At 48.0% G+C, this 14,362-nt stretch overlaps 1 protein-coding gene across 4 annotated transcripts in view; it reads left to right on the forward strand.

Annotated features, from left to right (window-relative positions):
* Positions 1-2,026: 2,026 nt before the first annotated feature.
* ASB7 (ankyrin repeat and SOCS box containing 7) overlaps positions 2,027-14,362 on the forward strand; it is a 94,007-nt gene continuing 81,671 nt past the window's right edge. For 3 of the 4 annotated variants that reach the window (XR_012753068.1, XR_012753067.1, XM_075346003.1), the window contains exons 1-3: positions 2,027-2,150; positions 7,498-7,542; positions 10,164-10,261. The gene's annotated coding sequence lies outside the window, so the exon portion shown is untranslated. Of the gene's footprint in view, positions 2,407-7,497; positions 7,543-10,163; positions 10,262-14,362 lie in introns of all 4 variants that reach the window. The other variant, XM_075346004.1, reaches the window with a different exon arrangement.

Here is a 14,362-nt window from a genome sequence, read left to right on the forward strand (position 1 = left end):
TGGCCATGCCATACACAGGCTGTCTGAGGAGCTGTGTGTGGACTTTGCAGTGGCCATGCCATACACAGGCTGTCTGAGGAGCTGTGTGTGGACTTTGCAGTGGCCATGCCATACACAGGCTGTCTGAGGAGCTGTGTGTGGACTTTGCAGTGGCCATGCCATACACAGGCTGCCTGAGGAGCTGTGTGTGGACTTTGCAGTGGCCATGCCATACACAGGCTGCTTGAGGAGCTGTGTGTGGACATTGCAGTGGCCATGCCATACACAGGCTGTCTGAGGAGCTGTGTGTGGACATTGCAGTGGCCATGCCATACACAGGCTGTCTGAGGAGCTGTGTGTGTGGACTTTGGAGTGGCCATGCCATACACAGGCTGTCTGAGGAGCTCTGTGTGTGGACTTTGGGGTGGCCATGCCATACACAGGCTGCCTGAGGAGCTGTGTGTGTGGACATTGCAGTGGCCATGCCATACACAGGCTGCCTGAGGAGCTCTGTGTGTGGGGACTTTGGAGTGGCCATGCCATACACAGGCTGTCTGAGGAGCTGTGTGTGGACTTTGCAGTGGCCATGCCATACACAGGCTGTCTGAGGAGCTGTGTGTGGACTTTGCAGTGGCCATGCCATACACAGGCTGCCTGAGGAGCTGTGTGTGGGGACTTTGGAGTGGCCATGCCATACACAGGCTGTCTGAGGAGCTGTGTGTGGACTTTGCAGTGGCCATGCCATACACAGGCTGTCTGAGGAGCTGTGTGGACTTTGCAGTGGCCATGCCATACACAGGCTGCCTGAGGAGCTGTGTGTGGACTTTGCAGTGGCCATGCCATACACAGGCTGTCTGAGGAGCTGTGTGTGGACCTTGCAGTGGCCATGCCATACACAGGCTGTCTGAGGAGCTGTGTGGACTTTGCAGTGGCCATGCCATACACAGGCTGCCTGAGGAGCTGTGTGTGGACTTTGCAGTGGCCATGCCATACACAGGCTGCTTGAGGAGCTGTGTGTGGGGACATTGCAGTGGCCATGCCATACACAGGCTGTCTGAGGAGCTGTGTGTGGACATTGCAGTGGCCATGCCATACACAGGCTGTCTGAGGAGCTGTGTGTGTGGACTTTGGAGTGGCCATGCCATACACAGGCTGCCTGAGGAGCTGTGTGTGGGGACTTTGGGGTGGCCATGCCATACACAGGCTGTCTGAGGAGCTGTGTGTGGGGACTTTGGGGTGGCCATGCCATACACAGGCTGCCTGAGGAGCTCTGTGTGTGGACTTTGGGGTGGCCATGCCATACACAGGCTGCCTGAGGAGCTGTGTGTGGGGACTTTGGGGTGGCCATGCCATACACAGGCTGCCTGAGGAGCTCTGTGTGTGGACTTTGGGGTGGCCATGCCATACACAGGCTGTCTGAGGAGCTGTGTGTGGGGACTTTGGGGTGGCCATGCCATACACAGGCTGCCTGAGGAGCTCTGTGTGTGGACTTTGGGGTGGCCATGCCATACACAGGCTGTCTGAGGAGCTGTGTGTGGGGACTTTGGAGTGGAGCCGCTTTGACATTCTCCTCCATAACTGTGTGGACATAGGATTACTATAGTATAGTGGCTGCTGCAGTTACAATTTTGCAGGCTTCCGAGCGCCGCGCCGTGTGAATGGGTTGGAGCATAACTTTCTGTACTGTCACACAGACCGCCGTGACCCCGCAGTGCTGCCGTCTCTCCTTACGGCATTGTCTGTCGGACATACTGTGGGGGGAGTCAGAACAAGGAAAGGATTTCAAACAAAGCGCAAAGAAAGACGGGAAATGTAGTCGTTGGGCTATTTAGCTCTACAGCGCATGCGTACAAGCAAACTGCCGCCTACAGCAGCTGGTCAGTGTTGCCTGGCAACCACTAGGGACTCTGAGGGGATCGGGGCGGGGATTTGGAGAGCTGCTAAACCAATCGTCGAGTAATCCGGCCCGCTTCGCCGGATTTCCCTTTCTGTTAGCGCATGCGCAGATCTTTAGTTTTGCAGCGTCCCGAGCGCTGTTTGCGGTGCTGTGTTCTGATTGGCTGTGGCGAAGGGGTTTTCTGTGCCTGCTTCCCGTTAACGCGGAGGGTTATGGGGCAGGCCCCGGGAAGTACGGAGCGGTGTGAGGCGCTGGGCAGTGGTGTGTCCCGGGGGTGAGTGTGTTTCCGTTCAGTACGCCCTTCCTGCACTCACCACTTCCCAGACAGGCCCTCACACCCAGTACCCGGCCCCAGCAACAATGGGCAGCCGTGTGCCCCGTGCCCAGCACCAAGCGCTCAGTGCAGGCACTGCCTGTGTGTGTGCGGCCGCCTGCCTGCCCTGTGCAGTGCTGCCAAGTCACACGGGCTAGATCCTGCCGCCTGTGACCCGCATCACTGCTCTCACCGCCTGCCCTGTGCGTGCCCCGAGGTGTGTACTGCCGGCCTGTGCCCACCTGCCTCACCACACAGATAATCAGCCATAGCCGTACATATCTGCCGCCGAGTGCATAGAAAGGGGTGGAAGGCCATTAGTACCGCTCCTATCACCAGGCCTTATTCACACACACTGCAGATTTAGTGGTTTACAGCCAAAGTAAGGCGTGGATGCAGTGTAGAGAAGAATAATAAACCCATTATCACCCAGGGTCCTACAAGCCTGACCTATAGGACCTCACATTTACCTTGGGACAGGGATGTAAAACCCAAAAGTTCATTGTGATCTGTGCAGTGGTCGCTGGTGAGATCTGCCTGTTTGACAGCTCACCAGCGACCATGTAGCGACGCAGCAGCGATCCTGACCAGGTCAGATCGCTGGTGCGTCGCTAAAGTGTGACGGTACCCTAACTAAACTGGTAAAAGCATCAGCTGTGGAGTTGTGACGAGATCTGATTGGAAATCATTGATTTTTGCAGGTGCCATAGTTTAGGGCCCCCATGTAGATAATAAAATATACTGACATTACTAAACTTGTCTAATTCCTGGGAAAGTAATAATGGACAATACTAGGAGTCAGTATATTTCTGTCTCCGAGCCGGCGGCCCTGGTGATCAGACTTGTCCTAAAGAGGAGCCGACACCAGGGGAAAGTGGCCAGAATTTACTTATTCTATTCCTGCTGCTTCTCTGTATTCAGTTTTGTTGTTTTTTCCTTTTCAAATCTGCCACATGTCTGTGCTTTTTTGTGCTAATTTTTAAGGGTGGGTCTTCACAGTATTCTCTGGGGGTCTCTAAGCTGTTCTGTATTATTACCAATGCACTCTTTGTACAGAGTATAACAATTAGCACTAAATAAAAAAGGCCCAGATCTCTGGATAGTGGATTTCAAGAAGAAAACAAAAACATAGAATACTTAGGAAAGCAGCGGGAATAAGATAAGTAAAAACTGTTCACTTTTATGTACACAGTGATGCAATGTTAACGGGAATTTGTCAGAACCATCCACTTCCCGGGCTGTATACATGGTCAAGTTGCTCTAAAATATGTTATCAGCACTGATACTGATTCAATATCTTTATTTTGGACAGAAAAATCGCTTTTTTAATTCATATGCAATTGAGGCTTAAAGGGGTAATATTCTGAAAAGGAAACGTGCTTTATAGAAAAGAGCCACTTTCCTGTATTAAATAGGCTTAAAGGTGTTGTTCCCCAACAAAGTACATTTTAATGAATAGATCTTGGAATAATAAGTTTCACAATTGGATCTGTTAAGAAAAATGTTCCTTTGCTGAGATCATTTAAATATGTTTTTGCTGTGTACTGTGTAATGGCTGTGTCTGGTCATTCCACAGCTCCTTGGCGGAGGAGGACACAAAAATATAAAGACAATACAGCATGGGATCGTAGCTGCTGCTTTTTGTGAGGTAAAACAAAACAAATGCTTTACCTCACAGAATCAGCTGTTATCCCATTGTCTGTATAATCTATTTTGCGCCATCCTGTAGCAAGTGGCTGTTCAGATAATGTTCCTGAAAATTGCTTCTTCAGAGAGGAAGGGGACTTCAACTCTAGTGCCATATAGTCCTATATGTCTCCCTAGACAGTAATGTCAAACATATCACTCTCCACATGGAGAGACCTCACCAATCAGACCTGTACGGTCAGACACGGCCATTATTACACAGTGCATAGCCGGGATACATATATAAGATTATCTCAGTACAGGAACATTTTTTTTTTAAACATCCAAATGTGAAACTTATTATTATTCCAAGATCTGGTGATTATAATGTGCTGATACACTTTTTTTTTTTTTTTAATGGGACAACCGCTTTAAGTTTTGCAAGTGTCAAAGCCTTTCCTAATGAAAATTTAACATCTGATCCATGGACCGCGTGCATCAGGCACCGGCTGTAAGATCACAACCAGGTATGTTTGACTCTGAAATGCTGCAGTGTTTAGGAGAAAATCCTACTACAGCGCAGCCTCATTCCTGGCGGCTTGTCCCCCCCCCCCCCGCTGCCCTTGATTGACAGCTCTCTGCCTATACGTGCACGGTGACAGTCACTGTCAGCGGGTGCAGAGAAACCGCTGGGGACCTGCCTGTCTGACTAGTCTACAGTGCAGCCTCATTTGGCTGGTGGCTATTAAAGTGTTTTGTTTTTTTTTAAATTACGCAGCGTTCCTGACTTGAATATACCTAGCTGTGAGCATACTGCCAATGCCTGACACATGCTGTCCATGGACTGGGCAAACTTTGGGCTCGAGCTTTGGGTTGTGAGAGCCCACATCCCTCCCAGACCCCTCTCCTAGTAAAGAGGCCGATCTCGCTCTTAGGCCAGAGTCACACTTGCGAGTGCCTCGCGTGTAACTCTCGCGAGTCCCTCATTGAATCACCCGGCATGGACTCACACTCTCAGGACAGTTGCGTCTTAGCTGCATAGACATACATACATGCAACCGACCCGCTCCTGTCAGGAGAGTGCGAGTCCCTGCCGGATGATTCAATGAGAGACTCTCGCGAGTTACACGCGAGACACTTGCAAGTGTGACTCTGGCCTTAGCACTAAGCCGGCGCCGCCACGTACTTTACTAAGTTGTTACTGAACAGTTATTATTACCGTAGTTAATGTTTGGCTTGTAACGTATGTGGCAGTGCTGGGGTTGTGCAGTGAGCTTGCGCTCTTTCACTTGGATAGAGGGGCTGCAGAGCTGTGGGATCCCACACATCGGAAGTTCAGGCCTGACTGTTAAGTGAAGATTGAGCTTTTTCAGGGGACTCTGGCACCTTTACTGACAGATGAGACATAGAACAACCATCATTCTGGGGTTGCCCACTCATTTATTAAATATAAAGGCGGGGCCCGCTGATTGGTAAAGTGATAGGGACCCTTTGAGGCAGCGATTTTTAGTCAGGGCCGGCAGTACATTGCATCAGGGCCGGCAGGACATTGCATCAGGGCCGCTGTGGATGACGTCTGTTAGGGAGCAGCATGTAAACCATTACCATGTAAACAGACAGGCCATGTGCGCACGTTGCGTTTTGGTCATGGTTTACACTGCACAATGTCAATGACAAACTGCATGCTTCTGCTTCCCTAAAAGCAAAATCTATGAGAAATCAAAATTTCCATCTGCACGTTGCTTTTTCTTTTAGGCAGCATTTTGTTTGACAAATGTTTGTCAAAATCTTTGACAAAAATAGCAGCATGTCACTTCTTCATTGTGTTTTGTCAACATTTTCCACCCATTGACTTCTCAATCTGAAAACGCACTGTCCAAAACGCAACAAAAACGTGGTCAGAACGCATGCGTTTTTACCTAGTTTTTTCTTGTCAACAGTGTTTACATTTGTCAAACGTCTCCCACACGGGGCAGTTTTGCTGTCAAACCAGAACGCAGCGTGCGGACATACACTTAGAGGGGACTGTCCGGACAGATTCCTTATAATGATCTCCTTTTTTCTATACATGTCCTTTTCACCATTGGACATATTAGCTCCCGCTGAAGCCTCTGTATTATTGCATTGTGTGTAGCATGGGAGGCAGATTAGATCATTGGCCGTCACGATGTCCGGTGCTGTATCTGTGCAATACCTGTGTATGGCAGGTGGGAGAATCCTGATGATCACACACAGTACATTCTGGGAATAGGAAGAAAAGGAAAACGTTCCAGCTTTTCGGGATTTTCGTCTTTTATCTGGTGTTAACTTGGCAGATTTAATATCATTTTTGGGAAAAAAGAAAATATTCTGGAGATAATTGAGCTTTTATTGTTGCTGTATTCCTGCCTGCCTAGTATGCCTAGCCATGGGTAGTAAAGATATTGATGCTGTATAGGAGTGGGCAAAGTACTGTAAACACCATTTTTTTTAGTGACCAGATAAACCTCATTGACATTATTAGAAAAAAAGACCCAAAAGTTCCGATGTACAAAGTTTCTTTGTACATGGGTTACCTGACTTCTTGGATTTGTTGAGACGACGCTGTAATTCTAAGTCCATCAGCCTGATGCTGTTTGGGGTCTCCCTTAAAGGGAACCTCACAGCAGGATTCACCCCTCATAGGTATCAGGAGGCCCTTATTACCGTTTTTTTAAAAAAATCTCCATTATTATTAAGTGTTGTTACAGTATGTCTCAAAGGATGTTTAATGCCAACTTACAGGAACCTGGACAAGTCTGGGACTGCTGTCAATCATGGCTGGTATCACATGGCGGCATGAATGACATCCCAGCGGGTGCAAGGAGAAATTGAGCCTGTTTTCTTCCTACCTACTTTCCACTATGGGTGTGATACCAGCAATATTTGATGTAATTGACAGCGGCGGTGGATCAGTCTGAGCACACACATGCTAGCATGAAATAATCCATAAACATACTGCCGCAATGCTTAGTGATCATACAGGGATCATTGAAAATGTTCTTAGGAGGCTGATAAAGCGCTGCTGCTAATTTCTGGGGGTAAATCCTGCTGTCAGGGTCCTTTTAAAACTATCCCATCTGACATGTTGGAAAATATGCCCACCTTGTACTTAGACATAACTGATCCTATTACTTGTCTCTCGTGTGAGCAGTGCCGTGAGATGGTATTCTTCATGCTGCAGCACTTAGTACTGATAGGATTTCCAAAAAATCTCAGGCTTTATCATTTTTCTTTACACTGCTCTGCATCACGCTGCTGAGGGAATGTGACCTCATGATGGTGGTGATCTGGTTACCCAACTATTGCGTGCGGTGCAGTAATCACCGAGGCCTCATACATGGACACCATGGGTATCATTTCTACAGAGTGCATAATGTCTATGATTTATCTTTTAGAACTAATCCTCTCTAGTCTCCTTGTACAGCAGTCGTCACTATTACAGGGTCAAAGTGACCTTGATACCAGTGTGAACACAAAAGGACAAATTTATAGACCTATAGTTGTGTGTGTATATAATATATATATAATATAGATATAGATATGTTATTTTAGCCCTAAATAAGCCCTATATGTACGTTTGAAAATGGCAATGTTGGATTTGGGTAATTAACGCCTTTATGTTCCCTCCATTTATTTCTCTATTTTCTGCATTATATTATAGGTCTGCTCTTAGTGACTTTGTAGAGATAAAAGGACAGGACCAGAGGTAAGACTACTTTTCATGGAAATTTGTTTTTGCACTGTGTTCATGAATATTGTATTCCAGTGTAAATCTTCTATATCTTGTTCATAAAAGGGATTTTACTTAAACCTCAAGTTATTTTCTATCCATGGGATGGGAATATTTTTCTGATTGCTGCGGGTCTGATCACTAGGCTCCCCAGTGATTTTGAGACCAGAGATCTGTAGAGCCCCATCTTGAATTGAAGGGGAGTGCGCGTGCTAGTCCTCCACTACTTGATTGTGAATGGGACTGCTGGGAATAGTGAAGCCCTTTACTAATCTTTCTCTGACAAACCCATAGACAATGAATGGAGCAAAGGTAAAATGTGCACAATTCAAGATAAGGGGCCCTACAGAATCCTTTTCTCAGGGTTATGTAGCCTTGTTCTCAGGAGGACTGATATCTACTATACCATAGTAAAGGTTTGTCTTCTTGTGAAACAACACATCCAAAGTAGTGCTTCTGGCACCCCTGGCAAACAGTGGACTTAAGGCCCAGTCACACACAACGACTTACCAGTGATCCCGAAAACGATGCAACCTGATAGGGATCGCTGGTAAGTTGCTGGGAGGTCGCAGGTGAGATGTCACACAGTCAGATCTTACCAGCGATGCAGGAACAATACAGCAATACAGTAGCGACCTGTATAACGATCTCAGCAGTCACTGTGACCCTGTCACACAGTGTCAAACACAGCGATGTGTCCTGCCCAGCAGGACATCGCCTTTGAAGAAAATGGCTTGGACCATTCTGCAACGACTAGAGATCTCACAGCAGGGGCCTGATCGCTGGTAGGTGTCACACATAACAAGATCGCTAACGGAATCGCTACTGCGTCACAGAAACCGTGACTAAGCAGCGATCTCGTTAAGTGTGACGGTACCTTTAGCCAAGCATAGTCATGGTCAAGGAGGCATTCTGCTCCCAGGCACATGTAGCATAACATGGCGGTTACTTGCACAAATATCCTTTTTGTAATACAAAGAGGGCTATAAGTATGGGTACACCCTGATAAAAAAAAAAATGGCGGCTTTGTAGATGGCCTCCATAGGCGTCACCTGGCTTCAAATGTTTTGCCCCTCCCATGTACTAATATGCTACAAACAGGCGATATCAGCAACCACTTCCATTTTATCAGGGTGTATCCCATACTTATGGCCCACCCTGTACAAAGACAATTTGAGTCCACCAGAATGTGAGCTGCTCTCATAGTCTCTACTTTGCTCATGAAAAGGGCATGTGGTCGGGGTCAGGCTTCATGAGACAAAACCATTAAAGGGACTCTGTCAGCACAGAATATCTGTTAAACCAAGTACAGGTTCTCGCTGCATCATGACGATGCCAAGCATTTAAGGGGTGGTACGAAGACCTAAGTAACTTTCATTCTAAATCCCTATCTATTTAGTGTCATAATCGAAACTATTTTCTAATATACTTGCATAACAAAATTCCTTCTCCTTGACTCACTAGACTAACTGCAATTCTATTTTGTTTCCATACTTCTCTTTTGCTGACGCTTTGTTTGAGAATCCCAGTGTATGCTTAGATACTCAGACGAAGCGTCATCAGAGGGCAGTGGTTGCTGCCTGTGACAGTGGTTCAGGGGCTGAGCTAGTTCCAGCACTATGTGGACAATGACCGGGCGCTCTCTGTTGTCGGTTCGGATCAGCACTAATGAGCTGACAAGAGAGCGGTGTAAGAATATTCTGCGTGCAGACACCAGTGACATCACTTAGGGTCGGTGCTAGTCTATGCACACTGGGTATTCTGACAACGCATGTACTGGGATTCTCAAACGAAGTGTCATTAAAAAGGAAGTAGGAGAAATAATGGAGGGCAGTTAGTGTAGTGAGGGAAGAAGAGGGAATTTTTAATGTATAAAAAATGTTTCTATATTAGAAAATAGTTTAGTTTATAGCACTAAATAGATAGGGATCAAGTATGAAAATTACTTTGCCTTCGGGCCACCCTTTTAAGTGCATTTTTCCATCTATCTCCATCCTCCACCTTCAATGATTGACAGATCTGAAAACAAGCAGGTAGGAAGCTGCACCTAAATGAACAGCCCCCGCCATGATGTACCGAGTGCCTATACTGGGTTTGAACAGTCATTCTGGGCTGACAGAGTCCCTTTAAATATAAGCTATGACTAATGGTCATAACCTTATTTAATGCTCTCTCTTTGTTTTGAAGAAAATAAAAAAAAAAAAAGCCAAAATGTTTAATGCTCAAGCCACCACCTTCCTCCGCTGGGTAGGACTAGAAGTGCTAGAAGTACAAATAAATGTAGATAGCCGCATTGTCGCTAATACGATTGCTAAATTTCTTGAAAAGGGAATCTGTGCCACTAAGAGCAAAATCATCCGCTACTAAATCTTAGCCAACTGCGCAACTAGAAAATAATTTCTTTGGGGTTCTGAAAACGACATAATCATGGGGTCAGCTGGCCCACTAATCGGCTGATTACTGCAGGCTTTGCTTGAGAAGATGCTGTAGATGACCTGCACCACCTAAGTGTATACTTGCCATAAAAGTATTAGTTTTGCTGGATTATTCCTATAACAATCTTCATTTTTAAATTTTTTGTTTCTTTCCTACATTAGGTGAGATTATTCACTCTGGGGACATGAAGTGGTTCAGTACCTCAGGTCAAGAGAGACATCGCCACTGTTCCATAAGGAAATAGTCACAGCACTAAGAGGTATTTCCATTCTCAATAATGGACATTATCTTCTGTCAGGTGTCATGCTTAACCCCTTAAGTATTGTATATGATTCTTTGGCAGCTGTTAACCTCTTCATGACATAAAACATGCAATTACATTATGTTGTGTCTCTGACTTTTATGCGGGCCTGCATCTTTCCTGGCAGATGATGGCTGAATTATTTAGTCATCATCTGCCTCCAACAGCTGCTATTAAATACCGCTTTCAATCTCTTGACAGTTTTTTTTAAAATTACTTATTTAAATAATAGTTAAAAAAAGTTGCATGGGGTCCCTCTTATTTTGATACACTGCCAAGATAAGGACTGGGGGCTGCAGCCTGTAGTTGTATGCCTTATCTGTGCTGGGCATCAAAATATGGGGGGACCCTATGCCAATTTTTTTTATTTATTTTTATACCACGATGGGGACACACACAGCGTCTGTGATTGGTTGCAGTGAGACACGCTGTCGCACAGGGTGTGAGCACTGTGTGACTGCAACCAATCACAGATGCCAGGACTGTCAGTGGGCGGAGGGGAAGCAGTGTATATGTATGAGGGTAATGATTGGGCCCAGAAGTAGTGTTACAGTCGCGCGGGAGACTGGTAAGTATAACACGCCTGCTGTAATCCTCCCTTCTATCACCATTTTAAAGCACTTGATTCGGGTCCCCATGGGCTTATATGGGGATTGGCCAATATATAAAGATAGGGTCCAGATCAACAAAATATAAATAGGTGCTAGGAGGAAAAAAATCCGTACTCATAAAGGGTAACTCCAGCACTCAAGTGACAACAAAGGGTCAAATAGAATTGATTTTATTTTTGACTTGTTGCAAATAGGGGTGCACCTCGATCTATGCAAAACCACGTTTCAGCTTCTAGGAAGCCTTCATCAGGGTTTTGCGTATAAAGTGTTGAGGGTTTAGGAGAAAAAATCTGCAATATCAGATGGGGTTCAGGGCGTCTGCGGTATGGGTAAGGTGCCTGAGAATGCAGAGACAAATCATATGTCAGTTTAGAGGGGGGAGGATGCAGAGGATAGAGGAGCAGTGCGCCTAAAATGAGTCCACTGGTGTTTATGGACAAAGTCCACTATCGCTGCCACCATGCCCTGAACCCCATCTGATATTGCAGATTTTTTCCCTTGAACCCTCAACGCTTTATACGCAAAACACTGATGAAGGCTTCCTAGAAGCTGAAACGTGGTTTTGTAGAGATTGAGGTACACCCCTTTTCTTTTTCGCTCCTAATTGGGAGACCCAGACAGTGGGTGTATAGCTACTGCCTCTGGAGGCCGCACAAAGAACTACACTTAAAAGTGTAAGGCCCCTCCCCTTCTGGCTATACACCCTCCCGTAGGAGTACGGATTCCTCAGTTTTAGCTTTGTGCGCAGGAGGTCAGACACGCACGCATAGCTCCATTGTTTTTAGTCAGCAGCAGCTGCTGACTATGTCGGATGGAAGAAAAGAGGGCCCATACAGGGCTCCCAGCATGCTCCCTTCTCACCCCACTGTATGTCGGAGGTGTTTGTAAGGTTGAGGTACCCATTGCGGGTACGGCGGCAGGAGCCCACATGCTGATTCCTTCCCCATCCCTTTTTACAGGGCTCTGGGTGAAGTGGGATTTACTGGTCTCCAGGCACTGAGACCGTGCTCCATCTACAGCCCCTGGAGAAGATGCTGGATGGAGCGGAGTACATCAGGGACATGGCCCTGCTTCCTCAAGGTACTCTGTGTCCCCGTGCATTTGGCGCTCACACCGCAGCATGCTGGGTGTTGTAGTGCGCCGGGGACATCAGCGCTGCGGCGCTTGTGCCATGGCCTCATTCAGCTTCGCTGAAGCAGGCACACTTCTGGGAATCGGTCGCGCCGGCCGCTGGGACTGCGGCGCGGCTGGCACTTGTGGTGCGCCGGGGACTTCAGCGCGGGCCGCGCTTTTACGGCGGCCGCGCTGATAACTCGAGTCCCCGGCTTTTGCGGCCTGCTTCCGTTCGTTCCCGCCCCCAGACCTGCCAGTCAGGAGAGGGGCGGGACGCTGGTCAGTGCATCAGCGCCGAGGGCTGGAGTCGTTTTTACATACTCCAGCCCTCACAATCGGCACAGAGGGGACACTGTTTCCCGCACTTTTGTTTAGGAACTCCCACGGACCGCCCCTCTCCACAGACGCCGGCAGCCATTCCTGCTGACACGCTGAGCTGCAGAGGGGAGCCGGGGAGACCCAGACAAGGAATTCTGCGCCTCTTACCCGCTATTCAGCGGGCGGTAAGCAGCCCTCAGGGCTCACCCCCTCTTGTGCCAGTAGTATTCTTAGTATTTTGTTTCTACAAATACTTTGTATTGCATAGCGCTGGTCGCCCTTTGGCTATAGACTCTCTCACATTGCAGAGAGCCAGCAGCATGTCGTCCGTAAAACGCAAGGGTGCCAAGGCACAGACATTATATGCTTCCTGCACCGCATGTGGGACTTTTCTACCGGCAGGCTCCACGGACCCCCATTGTGTGCAGTGCTCGGCCCCTGCGGCGCTTGCACAGTCGGGACCTCTGCTGGACGTGACCCAGGGTGTACCACCTGTGAATGCTGTCCAGGTGACAGGAACTGAGTTTGCAGCTTTTGCTGACAGAATGTCTCTCACTATGTCACAAATTCTTGACACATTGCGAGCTAGGCCTGTACTTCAGGCCACGGACACTGTGCAATCATTGCCCCCTGGTCCCCCTCAGCTGAGTTACCTCCAAGCTCCGGGACGGGCACATACACCTCAGGGTGAAGACTCTGACTCGGACGATGGCCCCGGGCAGCTTAAGCGGGCTCGCTATGATGGGCCTTCACATTCATCTCAATGGTCAGGATCCCAGCGAGATGAATCTATGGGTGATGAGGCGGACGTAACTGATCAGGATTCTGATCCTGGGACCGCTCTCAATCTAGATACACCAGATGGTGACGCCATAGTTAATGATCTTATATTTAACATCAATAAGATGTTAAATATTTCCCCACCAGCTCCTCTTGTAGAGGAGTCAGCTTCGCAGCACGAGAGAATCCATTTCAGATACCCTAAGCGTACATTAAGCACTTTTCTGGACCACGCTGACTTTAGAGACGCAATCCAGAAACCCCACGCTTATCCTGAAAGGCGTTTTTCTAAACGGCTTAAAGATACACGCTATCCTTTTCCCCCTGAGGTGGTCAAGGGTTGGACCCAGTGTCCAAAAGTGGATCCTCCAATTTCCAGGCTTGCAGCTAGATCCTTGGTTGCAGTTGAAGATGGAGCGGCACTTAAAGATGCCACTGACAGGCAGATGGAGCTCTGGCTGAAATCCATCTATGAAGCGATTGGAGCGTCATTAGCGCCATCTTTTGCGGCCGTATGGGCACTCCAAGCTATCTCAGCCGGGCTTGCGCAAGTCGACTCAGTCACACGTGCATTTGCCCCGCAGGTAGCACCATTGACCTCGCAAATGGCGGCATTCGCGTCGTACGCGATTAATGCTGTTCTTGACGCTACAAGCCGCACGGCAGTGGCGTCAGCCAACTCCGTTGTTTTGCGTAGGGCCCTGTGGTTGAGACATTGGAAAGCAGATTCTCATTCCAAGAAGTGCTTAACCAATTTGCCTTTTTCTCGTGACCGATTGTTTGTTTGGAGAGCGTTTGGATGAAATCATCAAACACTCCAAGGGTAAGGACTCATCCTTACCGCAACACAGACAAAACAAACCCCAACAGAGGAAGGGTCAGTCTGGTTATCGGTCCTTTCGAGGACCGGGCAGGTCCCAATTCGCCTCGTCAAAAAAGACTCAAAAAGACCAGAGACGCTCAGATTCTTGGAGGTCTCAGTCACGCCCAAAAAGGACAGCCGGAGGAACCGTTGCCAAAACGGCGTCCTCCTGACTTGCAGTCTCCGATTCCCACACCCGCGGTCGGTGGGAGGCTTTCCCACTTTGGCGACATTTGGCTGTCACGCGTCAAAGACCGTTGGGTGAGGGATATTCTGTCTCACGGGTACAGGATATAGTTCAGTTCTCGTCCGCCAACTCGTTTCTTCAGAACTTCTCCACCACCAGACCGAGCCGATGCTCTGTTGCAGGCGGTG

The sequence above is a fragment of the Anomaloglossus baeobatrachus genome, chromosome 4 (genome assembly GCF_048569485.1).
Source record: "Anomaloglossus baeobatrachus isolate aAnoBae1 chromosome 4, aAnoBae1.hap1, whole genome shotgun sequence".
Lineage (NCBI taxonomy): Eukaryota > Metazoa > Chordata > Amphibia > Anura > Aromobatidae > Anomaloglossus > Anomaloglossus baeobatrachus.